The following is a 14,590-nucleotide window of genomic DNA, read 5'->3' as shown; positions in this document are numbered from 1 at the left end:
TATCAAGTAAAATGCTACAGCGCCGTGACTCACATTTGCGAATAAACCTGAGGACCATAATTCAAGTCGCGCGTAACGTCGAAAGAATCATCTGCAAAAAAATGGGTGCAACACGAGGACTTCACAAGAAAATGGGTGAAATATAAGAACTTCGCAGGAGGTAAACCATGCTAGTACTACTCTCGCCCAAGCACCCTTACCTACGGAGTTCTGATAGAATCCATTGCATTAGTGCTGGTATGATCGCACCTGTTTCATTTCGCGTTGAAAATACATACACTCCTTCTCCTTCCCTCCCCCTCCCATCAATTGTTTCCCTGTGCGTTCACACTGCACCTCTCCTTCTCGTTCTAACATCGATTAAAATGCCCCTGCTTCTTGACTCACATTTGCGTATAAACCAGCGGACCCTAGTTCCAGTCGCGCGTAATGTCGAACGACCCGTCTGAAAAAAAATTGGTGCGACACGAGGACTTCCCAGGAGGTCACCCATCCGAGTACTACTCTCGCCCAAGCATACTTAACTATGGAGTTCTGACGGGATCCGGTGCATTAGTGCTGGTATGATCGCACTTGTTTAATTCCGCGCTGCAAATACATAAACTCCTTCACCTTTCTTCCCCCTCCCGTCATTTGTTTCCTTGTGCGTGCGCACTGCACCTCCCGTGCTCGTTCTAATGTCAAGTAAAATGCTACGGTGCCGTGACGCACATTTGCGAATAAACCTGAGAACCATAATTCAAGTCGCGCGTATCGTCGTAAGAATCATCTGTAAAAAAATGGGTGCAACACGACGACTTCCTAAGAAAATGGGTGAAATATAAGGACTTCGCAGGTCACCCATCCTAGTGCTACTCTCGCCCAAGCACCCTTAACTTGCGGAGTTCTGAAAGAATCCGTTGCATTGGTGCTGGTATGATTGCTCATGTTTCATTCTGCGCTGCAAATATATACACTTTTTCTCCCTCCATCCCACCTCCTGTCATTTGTTTCCTTGTGCGTGCACTCTGCATCTCTCATTCTCGTTCTAATATCGATTAAAATGCCCCTGCTTCTTGACTCACATTTGCGTATAAACCAGTGGACCCTAGTTCTAGTCGCGCGTAACGTCGAACGACCCGTCTGAAAAAAAAATTAGTGCGACACAAGGACTTCCCAGGAGGTCACCCATCCGAGTACTACTCTCGCCAAAACACACTTAACTATGGAGTTCTGATGGGATCCGGTGCATTAGTGATGGTATGATGCCACTTGTTTAATTTTGCGCTTTAAATACATACACTCCTTCCCTCTTCTTCATCCTCCCGTCATTTGTTTCCTTGTGCGTGCGCACTACACCTCCCGTACTCGTTCTAATATCAAGTAAAATGCTACAGCGCCGTGACTCACATTTGCGAATAAACCTGAGGACCATAATTCAAGTCGCGCGTAACGTCGAAAGAATCATCTGCAAAAAAATGGGTGCAACACGAGGACTTCACAAGAAAATGGGTGAAATATAAGAACTTCGCAGGAGGTAAACCATGCTAGTACTACTCTCGCCCAAGCACCCTTACCTACGGAGTTCTGATAGAATCCATTGCATTAGTGCTGGTATGATCGCACCTGTTTCATTTCGCGTTGAAAATACATACACTCCTTCTCCTTCCCTCCCCCTCCCATCAATTGTTTCCCTGTGCGTTCACACTGCACCTCTCCTTCTCGTTCTAACATCGATTAAAATGCCCCTGCTTCTTGACTCACATTTGCGTATAAACCAGCGGACCCTAGTTCCAGTCGCGCGTAATGTCGAACGACCCGTCTGAAAAAAAATTGGTGCGACACGAGGACTTCCCAGGAGGTCACCCATCCGAGTACTACTCTCGCCCAAGCATACTTAACTATGGAGTTCTGACGGGATCCGGTGCATTAGTGCTGGTATGATCGCACTTGTTTAATTCCGCGCTGCAAATACATAAACTCCTTCACCTTTCTTCCCCCTCCCGTCATTTGTTTCCTTGTGCGTGCGCACTGCACCTCCCGTGCTCGTTCTAATGTCAAGTAAAATGCTACGGTGCCGTGACGCACATTTGCGAATAAACCTGAGAACCATAATTCAAGTCGCGCGTATCGTCGTAAGAATCATCTGTAAAAAAATGGGTGCAACACGACGACTTCCTAAGAAAATGGGTGAAATATAAGGACTTCGCAGGTCACCCATCCTAGTGCTACTCTCGCCCAAGCACCCTTAACTTGCGGAGTTCTGAAAGAATCCGTTGCATTGGTGCTGGTATGATTGCTCATGTTTCATTCTGCGCTGCAAATATATACACTTTTTCTCCCTCCATCCCACCTCCTGTCATTTGTTTCGTTGTGCGTGCACTCTGCATCTCTCATTCTCGTTCTAATATCGATTAAAATGCCCCTGCTTCTTGACTCACATTTGCGTATAAACCAGCGGACCCTAGTTCCAGTCGCGCTTAACGTCGAACGACCCGTCTGAAAAAAAATTAGTGCGACACGAGGACTTCCTAGGAGGTCACCCATCCGAGTACTACTCTCGCCCAAGCACACTTAACTGCGGAGTTCTGATTGGATCCGGTGCATTAGTGCTGGTATGATCGCACCTGTTTAATTCCGCGCTGCAAATACATAAACTCCTTCCCCTTTCTTCCCCCTCCCGTTATTTCTTTCCTTGTGCGTGCGCACTGCACCTCCCGTGCTCGTTCTAATATCAAGTAAAATGCTACGGTGCGGTGACTCACATTTGCGAATAAACTTGAGGACCATAATTCAAGTCGTGCGTATCGTCGAAAGAATCATCTTAAAAAAAATGGGTACAACACGAGGACTTCTTAAGAAAATGGGTGAAATATAAGGACTTCGCCGGAGGTCACCCATCCTAGTGCTACTCTCGCCCAAGCACCCTTAACTTGCGAAGTTTTAATAGAATCCGTTACATTGGTGCTTGTATGATTGCTCATGTTTCATTCTGCGCTGCAAATACATACACTTTCTCTTTCTCATTCTAATATCAAGTAATATGCCCTGGCACCGTGACTCACCTTTGCAAATAAACCAGCGGTTTATAATTCCATTCACACGTAAAGTTGAACAACCCATCCGAAAAAAAATAGGTGGAACACGAGGGCTTCCCAAGTGGTCACCCATTCGAGTACTACTCTCGCCCAAGCACACTTAACTACGGAGTTCTGATGGGATCCGGGGCTTTAGTGCTGGTATGATCGCACCTGTTTAATTTCGCGCTGCAAATACATACACTCCTTCTCCTTTCTTCCCCCTCCCGTCAATTGTTTCCTTGTGCATTCACACTGCACCTCTCATTCTCGTTCTAATATCGATTAAAATGCCCCTGCTTCTTGACTCACATTTGTGTATAAACCAGCGGACCCTAGTTCCAGTCACGCGTAACGTCGAACAACCCGTCTGAAAAAAAATTGTTGCGACACGAGGACTTCCCAGAAGGTCACCCATCCGAGTACTACTCTCGCCCAAGCGCGCTTAATTGCGGAGTTCTGACGGGATCCGGTGCATTAGTGCTGGTATGATCGCACTTGTTTAATTCCGCGCTGCAAATACTTAAATTCCTTCCCCTTTCTTCCCCCTCCCATCATTTGTTTCCTTGTGCGGGCGCACTGCACCTCCCGTGCTCGTTCTAATATCAAGTAAAATGCAACGGTGCCGTGACTCACATTTGCGAGTAAACCTGAGGACCATAATTCAAGTCGCGCGTATCGTCGAAAGAATCATCTGCAAAAAAATGGGTGCAACACGAGGACTTCCTAAGAAAATGGTTGAAATATAAGGACTTCGCAGGAGGTCACCCATCCTAGTGCTACTCTCGCCCAAGCACCCTTAACTTGCGGAGTTCTGATAGAATCCGTTGCATTGGTGCTGGTATGATTGCTCATGTTTCATTCTGCGCTGCAAATACATACACTTTTTCTTCCTCCATCCCCCCCCCCCCCGTCATTTGTTTTCCTTGTGCGTGCACTCTGCATCTCTCCTTCTCGTTCTAATATCGATTAAAATGCCCCTGCTTCTTGACTCACATTTGCGTATGAACCAGTGGACTCTAGTTCCAGTCGCGCGTAACGTCGAACGACCTGTCTGAAAAAAAAAATTAGTGCGATAAGAGGACTTCCCAGGAGGTCACCCATCCGAGTACTACTCTCGCCCAAACACACTTAACTGCGGAATTCTGATGGGATCCGGTGCATTAGTGCTGGTATGATCGAACCTGTTTAATTTCGCGCTGCAAATACATAAACTCCTTCTCCTTTCTTCCCCCTCCCGTCATTTGTTTCCTTGTGCGTGCGCACTGCACCTCTCGTTCTCGTTCAAATATCAAGTAAAATGCCACGACGCCGTGACTCACATTTGCGAATAAATCTGCGGACCATAATTAAAGTCGCGCGTAACGTCGAACGGCACATCTAAAAAAAAGAAAATGGGTGCAACACGAGAACTTCCCAGGAGGTAACCCATCATTGTACTACTTTCGCCAAAGCACACTTAACTACGTAGTTCTGATGGGATCCGTTGCATTTGTGCTGGTATGATCGCACCCGTTTAATTCCGCGCTGCAAATACAAAAACTCCTTCTCCTTTCTTCCCCCTCCTGTCATTTGTTTCCTTATGCGTGCGTACTGCACCTCCCGTGCTCGTTCTAATATCAAGTAAAATGCTACGGTGCCGTGACTCACATTTGCGAATAAACCTGAGGACCATAATTCAAGTCGCGCGTATAGTCGAAAGAATCATCTGCAAAAAAATGGGTGCAACACGAGGACTTCCTAAGAAAATGGGTGAAATATAAGAACTTCGCAGGAGGTCACCCATCCTAGTGCTTCTCTCGCCCAAGCACCCTTAACTTGCGAAGTTCTGATAGAATCCGTTGCATTGGTGCTGGATGATTGCTCATGTTTCATTCTGCGCTGCAAATACATAAACTTTTTCTCCTTCCATCCCCCCTCCCGTCATTTGTTTCCTTGTGCGTGCACTCTGCATCTCTATTTCCGTTCTAATATCAATTAAAATGCCCATGCTTCTTAACTCACATTTGCGTATAAACCAGTGGACCCTAGTTCCAGTCGCGCGTAACGTCGAACGACCCGTCTGAAAAAAAAAATTAGTGCGACACGAGGACTTCCCAGGAGGTCAACCATCTGAATACTACTCTCGCCTTAGCACACTTAAGTGCGGAGTTTTGATGGGATCCGGTGCATTAGTGCTGGTATGATCGCAACTGTTTGATTTTGCGCTGCAAATACATAAACTCATTCCCCTTTCTTCCCCCTCCCGTCATTTGTTTCCTTGTGCGTGCGCACTGCACCTCCCGTTCTCGTTCTAATATCAAGTAAAATGCTACAGCGCCGTGACTCACCTTTGCGAATAAACCTGAGGACCATAATTCAAGTCGCGCGGAACGTCGAAAGAATCATCTGCAAAAAAATGGGTGCAACACGAGGACTTCACAAGAAAATGGGTGAAATATAAGGACTTCGTAGGAGGCAACCCATGCTAGTACTACTCTCGCCCAAGCACCCTTACCTACGGAGTTCTGATAGAATCCGTTGCATTAGTGCTGGTATGATCGCACCTGTTTCATTTCGTGCTTAAAATACATACACTCCTTCACTTTCCCTCCCCCTCCCATCAATTGTTTCCTTGTGCGTTCACACTGCACCTCTCCTTCTGGTTCTAATATCTATTAAAATGCCCCTGCTTCTTGACTCACAGTTGCGTATAAACCAACGGACCCTAGTTCCAGTCACGTGTAACGTCGAACGACCCGTCTGAAAAAAAATTGGTGCGACACGAGGACTTACTAAGAGGTCACCCATTCGAGTACTACTCTCGCCCAAGCGCACTTAACTGCGGAGTTCTGATGGGATCCGGTGCATTAGTGCTGGTATGATCGCACCCGTTTAATTCCGCGCTGCAAATACATAAACTCCTTCTCCTTTCCTCCCCCTCCCGTCATTTGTTTCCTTGTGCGTGCGCACTGCACCTCTCGTTCTCGTTCAAATATCAAGTAAAATGCCACGGTGCCGTGACTCACATTTGCGAATAAATCTGCGGACCATAATTAAGGTCGCGCGTAACGTCGAATGACACATCTGAAAAAAAGAAAATGGGTGCAACACGAGAACTTCCCAGGAGGTAACCCATCATTGTACTACTTTCACCAAAACACACTTAACTGCGGAGTTCTGATGGGATCCGTTGCATTTGTGCTGGTATGATCGCACCCGTTTAATTTCGCGCTGCAAATACATAAACTCCTTCTCCTTTCTTCCCCCACCCGTCATTTGTTTCCTTGTGCGTGCGCACTGCACCTCCCATGCTCGTTCTAATATCAAGTAAAATGCTACGGTGCTGTGACTCAGATTTGTCAATAAACCTGAGAACCATAATTCAAGTCGCGCGTATCGTCGAAAGAATCATCTGCAAAAAAATGGGTGCAACACGAGGACTTCCTAAGAAAATGGGTGAAATATAAGGACTTCGCAGGAGGTCACCCATCCTAGAGCTACTCTCGCCCAAGCACCCTTAACTTGCGGAGTTCTGATACAATCTGTTGCATTGGTGCTGGTATGATTGCTCATGTTTCATTCTGTGCTGCAAATACATACACTTTTTCTCCCTCCATCCCCCCTCCCGTCATTTGTTTCCTTATGCGTGCACTCTGCATCTCTCCTTCTCGTTCTAATATCGATTAAAATGCCCCTGCTTCTTGACTCACATTTGCATATAAAGTAGTGGACCCTAGTTCCAGTCGCTCGTAACGTCGAACGACCCGTCTGAAAAAAAAATTAGTGCGACACGAGGACTTCCCAAGAGGTCACCCATCCGAGTACTACACTCGCCCAAGCACACTTAAATGCGGAGTTCTGATGGGATCCGGTGCAATAGTGCTGGTATGATCGCACCCGTTTAATTTCGCGCTGCAAATACATAAACTCTTTCTCCTTCCATCCCCCCTCCCGTCATTTGTTTCCTTGTGCGTGCACTCTGCATCTCTCTTTCTCGTTCTAATATCAAGGAATATGCCCCGGCACCGTGATTCACATTTGCGAATAAATCTGCGGACCATAATTAAAGTCGCGTGTAACGTCGAACGGCACATCTGAAGAAAAGAAAATGGGTGCAACACGAGAACATCCCAGGAGGTAACCCATCATTGTACTACTTTCGCCAAAGCACACTTAACTGCGGAGTTCTGATGGGATCCGGTGCATTTGTGCTGGTATGATCGCACCCGTTTAATTCCGCGCTGCAAATACATACACTCCTTCTCCTTTCTTCCCCTTCCGTCATTTGTTTCCTTGTGCGTTCACACTTCACCTCTCATTCTCGTTCTAATATCGATTAAAATGCCCCTGCTTCTTGACTCACATTTGCGTATAAATCAGTGAACCCTAGTTCCAGTCGCGCGTAATGTCGAATTTCCCGTCTGAAAAAAAAACTTTGTGTGACACGAGGACTTCCCAGGAGGTCACCCATCCGAGTACTAATCTCGCCCAAGCACACTTCACTGCGGAGTTCTGATGGGATCCGGTGCATTAGTGCTGGTATGATCGCACCTGTTTAATTTTGCGCTGCAAATACATAAACTCATTCCCCTTTCTTCACCCTCCCGTCATTTGTTTCCTTGTGCGTGCGCACTGCACCTCCCGTTCTCATTCTAATATCAAGTAAAATGCTACAGTGTCGTGACTCACATTTGCGAATAAACCTGAGGACCATAATTCAAGTCGCGCGTAACGTCGAAAGAATCATCTGCAAAAAAATGGGTGCAACACGAGAACTTCACAAGAAAATGGGTGAAATATAAGGACTTCGCAGGAGGTAACCCATGCTAGTACTACTCTCGCCCAAGCACCCTTACCTACGGAGTTCTGATAGAATCCGTTGCATTAGTGCTAGTATGATCGCACCTATTTCATTTCGCGCTGCAAATACATACACTCCTCCTTTCTTTCCCCTCTCGTCATTTGTTTTCTTGTGCGTGCGCACTGCACCTCTCGTTCTCGTTCAAATATCAGGTAAAATGCCATGGCGCCGTGACTCACATTTGCGAATAAATCTGCGGAACATAATTAAAGTTGCGCGTAACATCGAACGGCACATCTAAAAAAAAAAAAATGGATGCAACACGAGAACTTCCCAGGAGGTAACCCATCATTGTACTACTTTCGCCAAAGCACACATAACTGCGGAGTTCTGATGGGATCTGGTGCATTTGTGCTGGTGTGACCGCACATGTTTAATTTCGTGCTGAAAATACATACACTCCTTCTTCCCTCCCCCCCTCCCATCATTTGTTTCCTTGTACGTTCACACTGCACCACTCCTTCTCGTTCTAATATCGATTAAAATGCCCCTTATTCTTGACTCACATTTGCGAATAAATCTGCGGACCCTAATTAAAGTCGCGCGTAACGTCGAACGACACATCTGAAAAAAAGAAAATGGGTGCAACATGAGAACTTCCCACCAGGTAACCCATCATTGTACTACTTTCACCAAAGCACACTTAACTGCAGAATTCTGATGGGATCCGGTGCATTTGTGCTGGTGTGACCGCACTTGTTTAATTTCGTGCTGAAAATACATACACTCCTTCTTCCCTCCCCCCCTCCCATCATTTGTTTCCTTGTGCGTTCACACTGCACCTCTCCTTCTCGTTCTAATATCGATTAAAATGCCCCTGATTGTTAACTCACATTTGCGTATAAACCAGCGGACCATAGTTCCAGTCGCGCGTAACGTCGAACGACCCATCTGAAAAAAAATTGTTGCGATACGAGGACTTCCCAAGAGGTCACCCATCCGAGTAGTACACTCGCCCAAGCACACTTAACTGCAGAGTTCTGATGGGATCCCGTGCATTAGTGCTGGTATGATGCCACTTGTTTAATTTTGCGCTTCAAATACATACACTCCTTCTCTTTTCTTCCTCCTCCCGTCATTTGTTTCCATGTGCGTGCGCACTGCACCTCCCTTACTCGTTCTAATATCAAGTAAAATGCCAGGGCGCCGTGACTCACATTTGCGAATAAACCTGCGGACCATAAATCAAGTCGCGCGTAAAGTCGAAAGAATCATCTGCAAAAAGATGGGTTCAACACGAGGACCTACCAAGAAAATGGGTGAAATATAAAGACATTGCATGAGGTCACCCATCCGAGTACTTTTCTCGCCCAAGCACCCTTAACTGCGGAGTTCTGATAGAATCCGTTGCATTAGTGCTGGTATGATCCCTCATGTTTCATTTTGTACTGCAAATACATACACTCTTTCTCCTCCCATCCCACCTCCCGTCATTTGTTTCCTTGTGGGTGTACTCTGCATATCTCTTTCTCGTTCTAATATCAAGTAATATGCCCCAGCACCGTGACTCACCTTTGCAAATGAACCAGCGGTTTATAATTCCATTCGCGCGTAACGTCGAACAACCAATCCAAAAAAAAATAGGTACAACACGAGGGCTTCCCAAATGGTCACCCATCCGAGTACTACTCTCGCCCAAGCACACTTAACTGGGAGTTCTGATGGGATCTGGGGCTTTAGTGCTGGTATGATCGCACCTGTTTAATTTCGCGCTGCAAATACATACATTCCTTCTCCTTTCTTCCCCCTCCCGTCATTTGTATCCTTGTGCCTTAACACTTCACCTCTCATTCTCGTTCTAATATCGATTAAAATGCCCTTGCTTATTGACTCACATTTGCGTATTAACCAGCGGACCCTAGTTCCAGACGCGCGTAACGTCGAAAGACCCGTCTGAAAAAAGTTTGGTGCGACACGAGGACTTCTCAGGAGGTCACCCATCCGAGTACTAATCTCGCCCAAGCACACTTAACTGCGGAGTTCTGATGGGATCCGGTGCAATAGTGCTGGTATGATCGCACCCGTTTAATTTTGCGCTACTATTACATAAACTCATTCCCCTTTCTTCCCCCTCCCGTCATTTGTTTCCTTGTGCGTGCGCACTGCACCTCCCGTTCTCGTTCTAATATCAAGTAAAATGTCACGGCGCCGTGACTCACATTTGCTAATAAACTTGAGGACCATAATTCAAGTTGCGAGTAACGTCGAAAGAATCATCTGCAAAAAAATGGGTGCAACACAAGGACTTCACAAGAAAATGGGTGAAATATAAGGACTTCGCAGGAGGTAACCCATGCTAGTACTACTCTCGCCCAAGCACCCTTACCTACGGAGTTCTGATAGAATCCGTTGCATTAGTGCTGGTATGATCACACCTGTTTCATTTCTTGCTGAAAATACATACACTCCTTCCCCATCCCATCAATTGTTTCCTTGTGCGTTCACACTGCACCTCTCCTTCTCGTTCTAATATCGATTAAAATGCCCCTACTTCTTGACTCACATTTGCGTATAAACTAGCGGACCGTAGTTCCTGTCGCGCGTAACGTCGAACGACCCGTCTGAAAAAAAATTAGTGCGACACGAGGACTTCCCAGGAGGTCACCAATCCGAGTACTACTCTCGCCAAAGCACACTTAACTGCGGAGTTCTGACGGGATCCGGTGCATTAGTGCTGGTATGATCGTACACGTTTAATTTCGCGCTGCAAATACATAAATTCCTTCTCCTTTCTTCCCCCTCCCGTGCTCCTTCTAATATAAAGTAAAATGCTACGGTGCCGTGACTCACATTTGCGAATAAACCTGAGGACCATAATTCAAGTCGCGCGTATCGTCGAAAGAATCATCTGCAAAAAAATGGGTGGAACACGAGGACTTCCTAAGAAAATGGGTGAAATATAAGGACTTCGCATGAGGTCACCCATCCTAGTGCTACTCTCGCCCAAGCACCCTTAACTTGCGGAGTTCTGATAGAATCCGTTGCATTGGTGCTGGTATGATTGCTCATGTTTCATTCTGTGCTGCAAATACATACACTTTTTCTCCCTCCATCCCCCCTCCCGTCATTTGTTTCCTTGTGCGTGCACTCTGCATCTCTCCTTCTCGTTCTAATATCGATTAAAATGCCCCTACTTCTTGACTCACATTTGCGTATAAACCAGCGGACCCTAGTTCCAGTCGCGCGTAACGTCGAACGACCCGTCTGAAAAAAAAATTAGTGCGACACGAGAACTTCCCAAGAGGTCACCCATCCGAGTACTACTCTCGCCCAAGCACACTTAACTACGTAGTTCTGATGGGATCCGGTGCATTAGTGCTGGTATGATCGCACCTGTTTAATTTTGCGCTGCAAATACATAAACTCCTTCTCCTTTCTTCCCCCTCCCGTCATTTGTTTTCTTGTGCGTGCACACTGCACCTCTCGTTGTCGTTCAAATATCAAGTAAAATGCCACGACACCGTGACTCACATTTGCGAATAAATCTGCGGACCATAATTAAAGTCGCGCGTAACGTCGAACGGCACATCTGAAAAAAAGAAAATGGGTGCAACACGAGAACTTCCCACGAGGTAACCCATCATTGTACTACTTTCGCCAAAGCACACTTAACTGCGGAGTTCTGATGGGATCCGGTGCATTTGTGCTGGTATGATCGCACCTGTTTAATTTCGCACTGCAAATACATGCACTCCTTCTTCCCTCCCCCCCTCCCATCATTTGTTTCCTTGTGCGTTCACACTGCACCTCTCTTTCTCGTTCTAATATCGATTAAAATGCCCCTGATTCTTGACTCACATTTGCGTATAAACTAGCGGACCATAGTTCCAGTCGCGCGTAACTTCGAACGACTCATCTGAAAAAAAATTGTTGCGATACGAGGACTTCCCAAGAGGTCACCCATCCGAGTACTACTCTCGCCCAAGCACACTTCACTGCAGAGTTCTGATGGGATCCAGTGCATGAGTGTTGGTATGATGCCACTTGTTTAATTTTGCGCTTCAAATACATACACTCCTTCTCTTTTCTTCCTCCTCCCGTCATTTGTTTCCTTGTGCGTGCGCACTGCACCTCCCGTACTCGTTCTAATATCAAGTAAAATGCCACGGCGCCGTGACTCACATTTGCGAATAATCTTGCGGATCATAAATCAAGTCACGCGTAACATCGAAAGAATCATCTGCAAAAAGATGGGTGCAACACGAGGACCTCCCAAGAAAGTGGGTGAAATATAAGGACTTCGCAGGAGGTCACCGATCCGAGTACTTTTCTCGCCCAACCACCCTTAACTGCGGAGTTCTGATAGAATCCGTTGCATTAGTGCTGGTATGATCTCTCATGTTTCATTCTGCACTACAAATACATACACTCTTTCTACTTCCATCCCCCTTCCCGTCATTTGTTTTCTTGTGCGTGCACTCTGCATCTCTCTTTCTCGTTCTAATATCAAGTAATATGCCCCGGCACCGTGATTCACCTTTGCAAATGAACCAGCGATTTATACCATTCGCGCGTAACGTCGAACAACCCATCCGAAAAAAAATAGGTACAACACGAAGGCTTTCCAAGTGGTCACCCATCCGAGTACTACTCTCGCACAAGCACACTTAACTGCGGAGTTCTGATGGGATCTGGGGCTTTAGTGCTGGTATGATCGCATCTGTTTAATTTCGCGCTGCAAATACATACACTCCTTCTCCTTTCTTCCCCCTCCCGTCATTTGTTTCCTTGTGCGTTCACACTTCACCTCTCATTCTCGTTCTAATATCGATTAAAATGCCCCTACTTCTTGACTCACATTTGCGTATAAACCAGCGGACCCTAGTTCCAGATGCGCGTAACGTCGAACGACCCGTCTGAAAAAAATTGGTGCAACACGAGGACTTCCCAGGATGTCACCCATCTGAGTACTAATCTCGCCTAAGCACACTTAACTGCAGAGTTCTGATGGGATTCGGTGCAATAGTGCTGGTATGATCGCACCTGTATAATTTTGCGCTGCAAATACATAAACTCATTCCCCTTTCTTCCCCCTCCCGTCATTTGTTTCCTTGTGCGTGCGAACTGCACCTCCCGTTCTCGTTCACATATAAAGTAAAATGCCATGGCGCCGTGACTCACATTTGCGAATAAACCTGAGGACCATAATTCAAGTCGCGTGTAACGTCGAAAGAATTATCTGCAAAAAAATGGGTGCAACACGAGGACTTCACAAGAAAATGGGTGAAATATAAGGACTTCGCAGGAGGTAACCCATGCTAGTACTACTCTCGCCCAAGCACCCTTGCCTACGGAGTTCTGATAGAATCCGTTGCATTAGTGCTGGTATGATCCCACCTGTTTCATTTCGTGCTGAAAATACATACACTCCTTCTCCTTCCCTCCCCCTCCCATCGATTGCTTCCTTGTGCGTTCACACTGCACCTCTCCTTCTCGTTCTAATATCGATCAAAATGCCCCTGCTTCTTGACTCACATTTGCGTATAAACCAGTGGACCCTAGTTCCAGTCGCGCGTAACGTCGAACGACCCGTCTGAAAAAAAAATTAGTGCGACACGAGGACTTCCCAAGAGGTCACCCATCCGAGTACTACTCTCGCCCAAGCACACTTAACTGCGGAGTTCTGACAGGATCCGGTGCATTAGTGCTGGTATGATCGCACCCTTTTAATTCCGCACTGCAAATACATAAACTCCTTCTCCTTTCTTCCCCCTCCCGTCATTTGTTTCCTTGTGCGTGCGCACTGCACCTCCCGTGCTCGTTCTAATATCAAGTAAAATGCTACGGTGTCGTGACTCACATTTACGAATAAACTTGAGGACCATAATTCAAGTCGCGCGTATCGTCGAAAGAATCATCTGCAAAAAAATGGGTGCAACACGAGGACTTCCTAAGAAAATGGGTGAAATATAAGGACTTCGTAAGAGGTCACCCATCCTAGTGCTACTCTCGCGCAAGCACCCTTAACTTGCGGAGTTCTTATAGAATCCGTTGCATTGGTGCTGGTATGATTGCTCATGTTTCATTCTGCGCTGCAAATACATACACTTTTTCTCCCTCCATCCCCCATCCCGTCATTTGTTTCCTTGTGCGTGCACTCTGCATCTCTCCTTCTCATTCTAATATCGATTAAAATGCCCCTGCTTCTTGACTCACATTTGCGTATAAACTAGTGGACCCTAGTTCCAGTCGCGCGTAACATCGAACGACCCGTCTGAAAAAAAAAATTAGTGCGACACGAGGACTTCCCAAGAGGTCGCCCATCTGAGTACTACTATCGCCCAAGCACACTTAACTGCGGAGTTCTGATGGGATCCGGTGCATTAGTGGTGGTATGATCGCACCAGTTTAATATCGCGCTGCAAATACATAAACTCCCGTCATTTGTTTCTTTGTGCGTCAGCACTGCGCCTCTCGTTCTTATTCAAATATCAAGTAAAATTCCACGGCGCCGTGACTCACATTTGCGAATAAATCTGCGGACCATAATTAAAGTCGCGCGTAACATCGAACGGCACATCTGAAAAAAAGAAAATGGGTGCAACACGAGAACTTCCCACCAGGTAACCCATCATTGTACTACTTTCGCCAAAGCACACTTAACTGCGGAGTTCTGATGGGATCCGGTGCATTTGTGCTGGTGTGACCGCACTTGTTTAATTTCGTGCCGAAAATACATGCACTCCTTCTT

The 14,590-nt window shown here is 46.4% G+C and overlaps 3 non-coding genes and 25 pseudogenes across 3 annotated transcripts; all 28 read right to left on the bottom strand.

Moving 5' to 3' along the window:
• Window positions 1-456: 456 nt before the first annotated feature.
• Window positions 457-575, bottom strand: LOC148257073 (5S ribosomal RNA; annotated as a pseudogene).
• A 559-nt stretch (window positions 576-1,134) lies between these two features.
• LOC148257072 (5S ribosomal RNA) lies at window positions 1,135-1,253 on the bottom strand (annotated as a pseudogene).
• A 559-nt stretch (window positions 1,254-1,812) lies between these two features.
• Window positions 1,813-1,931, bottom strand: LOC148257071 (5S ribosomal RNA; annotated as a pseudogene).
• A 558-nt stretch (window positions 1,932-2,489) lies between these two features.
• LOC148257070 (5S ribosomal RNA) lies at window positions 2,490-2,608 on the bottom strand (annotated as a pseudogene).
• Window positions 2,609-3,113: 505 nt separating this feature from the next.
• Window positions 3,114-3,232, bottom strand: LOC148257069 (5S ribosomal RNA; annotated as a pseudogene).
• Window positions 3,233-3,437: 205 nt separating this feature from the next.
• LOC148257068 (5S ribosomal RNA) lies at window positions 3,438-3,556 on the bottom strand (annotated as a pseudogene).
• Window positions 3,557-4,123: 567 nt separating this feature from the next.
• Window positions 4,124-4,242, bottom strand: LOC148257067 (5S ribosomal RNA; annotated as a pseudogene).
• Window positions 4,243-4,451: 209 nt separating this feature from the next.
• On the bottom strand, window positions 4,452-4,570 carry LOC148257066 (5S ribosomal RNA; annotated as a pseudogene).
• Window positions 4,571-5,131: 561 nt separating this feature from the next.
• Window positions 5,132-5,250, bottom strand: LOC148257065 (5S ribosomal RNA; annotated as a pseudogene).
• A 559-nt stretch (window positions 5,251-5,809) lies between these two features.
• Window positions 5,810-5,928, bottom strand: LOC148257064 (5S ribosomal RNA; annotated as a pseudogene).
• Window positions 5,929-6,137: 209 nt separating this feature from the next.
• LOC148257063 (5S ribosomal RNA) lies at window positions 6,138-6,256 on the bottom strand (annotated as a pseudogene).
• Window positions 6,257-6,818: 562 nt separating this feature from the next.
• Window positions 6,819-6,937, bottom strand: LOC148257062 (5S ribosomal RNA; annotated as a pseudogene).
• Window positions 6,938-7,147: 210 nt separating this feature from the next.
• LOC148257061 (5S ribosomal RNA) lies at window positions 7,148-7,266 on the bottom strand (annotated as a pseudogene).
• A 206-nt stretch (window positions 7,267-7,472) lies between these two features.
• LOC148257060 (5S ribosomal RNA) lies at window positions 7,473-7,591 on the bottom strand (annotated as a pseudogene).
• Window positions 7,592-8,151: 560 nt separating this feature from the next.
• On the bottom strand, window positions 8,152-8,270 carry LOC148257059 (5S ribosomal RNA; annotated as a pseudogene).
• A 208-nt stretch (window positions 8,271-8,478) lies between these two features.
• On the bottom strand, window positions 8,479-8,597 carry LOC148257058 (5S ribosomal RNA; annotated as a pseudogene).
• A 204-nt stretch (window positions 8,598-8,801) lies between these two features.
• LOC148257057 (5S ribosomal RNA) lies at window positions 8,802-8,919 on the bottom strand (annotated as a pseudogene).
• A 561-nt stretch (window positions 8,920-9,480) lies between these two features.
• LOC148257056 (5S ribosomal RNA) lies at window positions 9,481-9,598 on the bottom strand (annotated as a pseudogene).
• A 205-nt stretch (window positions 9,599-9,803) lies between these two features.
• On the bottom strand, window positions 9,804-9,922 carry LOC148257055 (5S ribosomal RNA). The gene has a single exon (XR_015821072.1). It is a non-coding gene; the product is annotated as a 5S ribosomal RNA (ribosomal RNA).
• Window positions 9,923-10,471: 549 nt separating this feature from the next.
• On the bottom strand, window positions 10,472-10,590 carry LOC148257054 (5S ribosomal RNA; annotated as a pseudogene).
• Window positions 10,591-11,115: 525 nt separating this feature from the next.
• LOC148257053 (5S ribosomal RNA) lies at window positions 11,116-11,234 on the bottom strand. The gene has a single exon (XR_015820423.1). It is a non-coding gene; the product is annotated as a 5S ribosomal RNA (ribosomal RNA).
• A 209-nt stretch (window positions 11,235-11,443) lies between these two features.
• Window positions 11,444-11,562, bottom strand: LOC148257052 (5S ribosomal RNA; annotated as a pseudogene).
• Window positions 11,563-11,766: 204 nt separating this feature from the next.
• Window positions 11,767-11,884, bottom strand: LOC148257051 (5S ribosomal RNA; annotated as a pseudogene).
• A 558-nt stretch (window positions 11,885-12,442) lies between these two features.
• On the bottom strand, window positions 12,443-12,561 carry LOC148257050 (5S ribosomal RNA; annotated as a pseudogene).
• A 204-nt stretch (window positions 12,562-12,765) lies between these two features.
• LOC148257049 (5S ribosomal RNA) lies at window positions 12,766-12,884 on the bottom strand (annotated as a pseudogene).
• Window positions 12,885-13,444: 560 nt separating this feature from the next.
• LOC148257048 (5S ribosomal RNA) lies at window positions 13,445-13,563 on the bottom strand. Its single transcript, XR_015820474.1, has one exon. It is a non-coding gene; the product is annotated as a 5S ribosomal RNA (ribosomal RNA).
• A 563-nt stretch (window positions 13,564-14,126) lies between these two features.
• LOC148257047 (5S ribosomal RNA) lies at window positions 14,127-14,245 on the bottom strand (annotated as a pseudogene).
• Window positions 14,246-14,434: 189 nt separating this feature from the next.
• Window positions 14,435-14,553, bottom strand: LOC148257046 (5S ribosomal RNA; annotated as a pseudogene).
• Window positions 14,554-14,590: the final 37 nt, after the last annotated feature.

The sequence above is a fragment of the Carica papaya genome, chromosome 5 (genome assembly GCF_054855325.1).
Source record: "Carica papaya isolate Zhongbai chromosome 5, ASM5485532v1, whole genome shotgun sequence".
Taxonomy (NCBI): Eukaryota; Viridiplantae; Streptophyta; class Magnoliopsida; order Brassicales; family Caricaceae; genus Carica; species Carica papaya.
The sequence above is the reverse complement of the archived record's forward strand: the minus strand, read 5'-3'. Positions and strand labels throughout refer to the sequence as shown.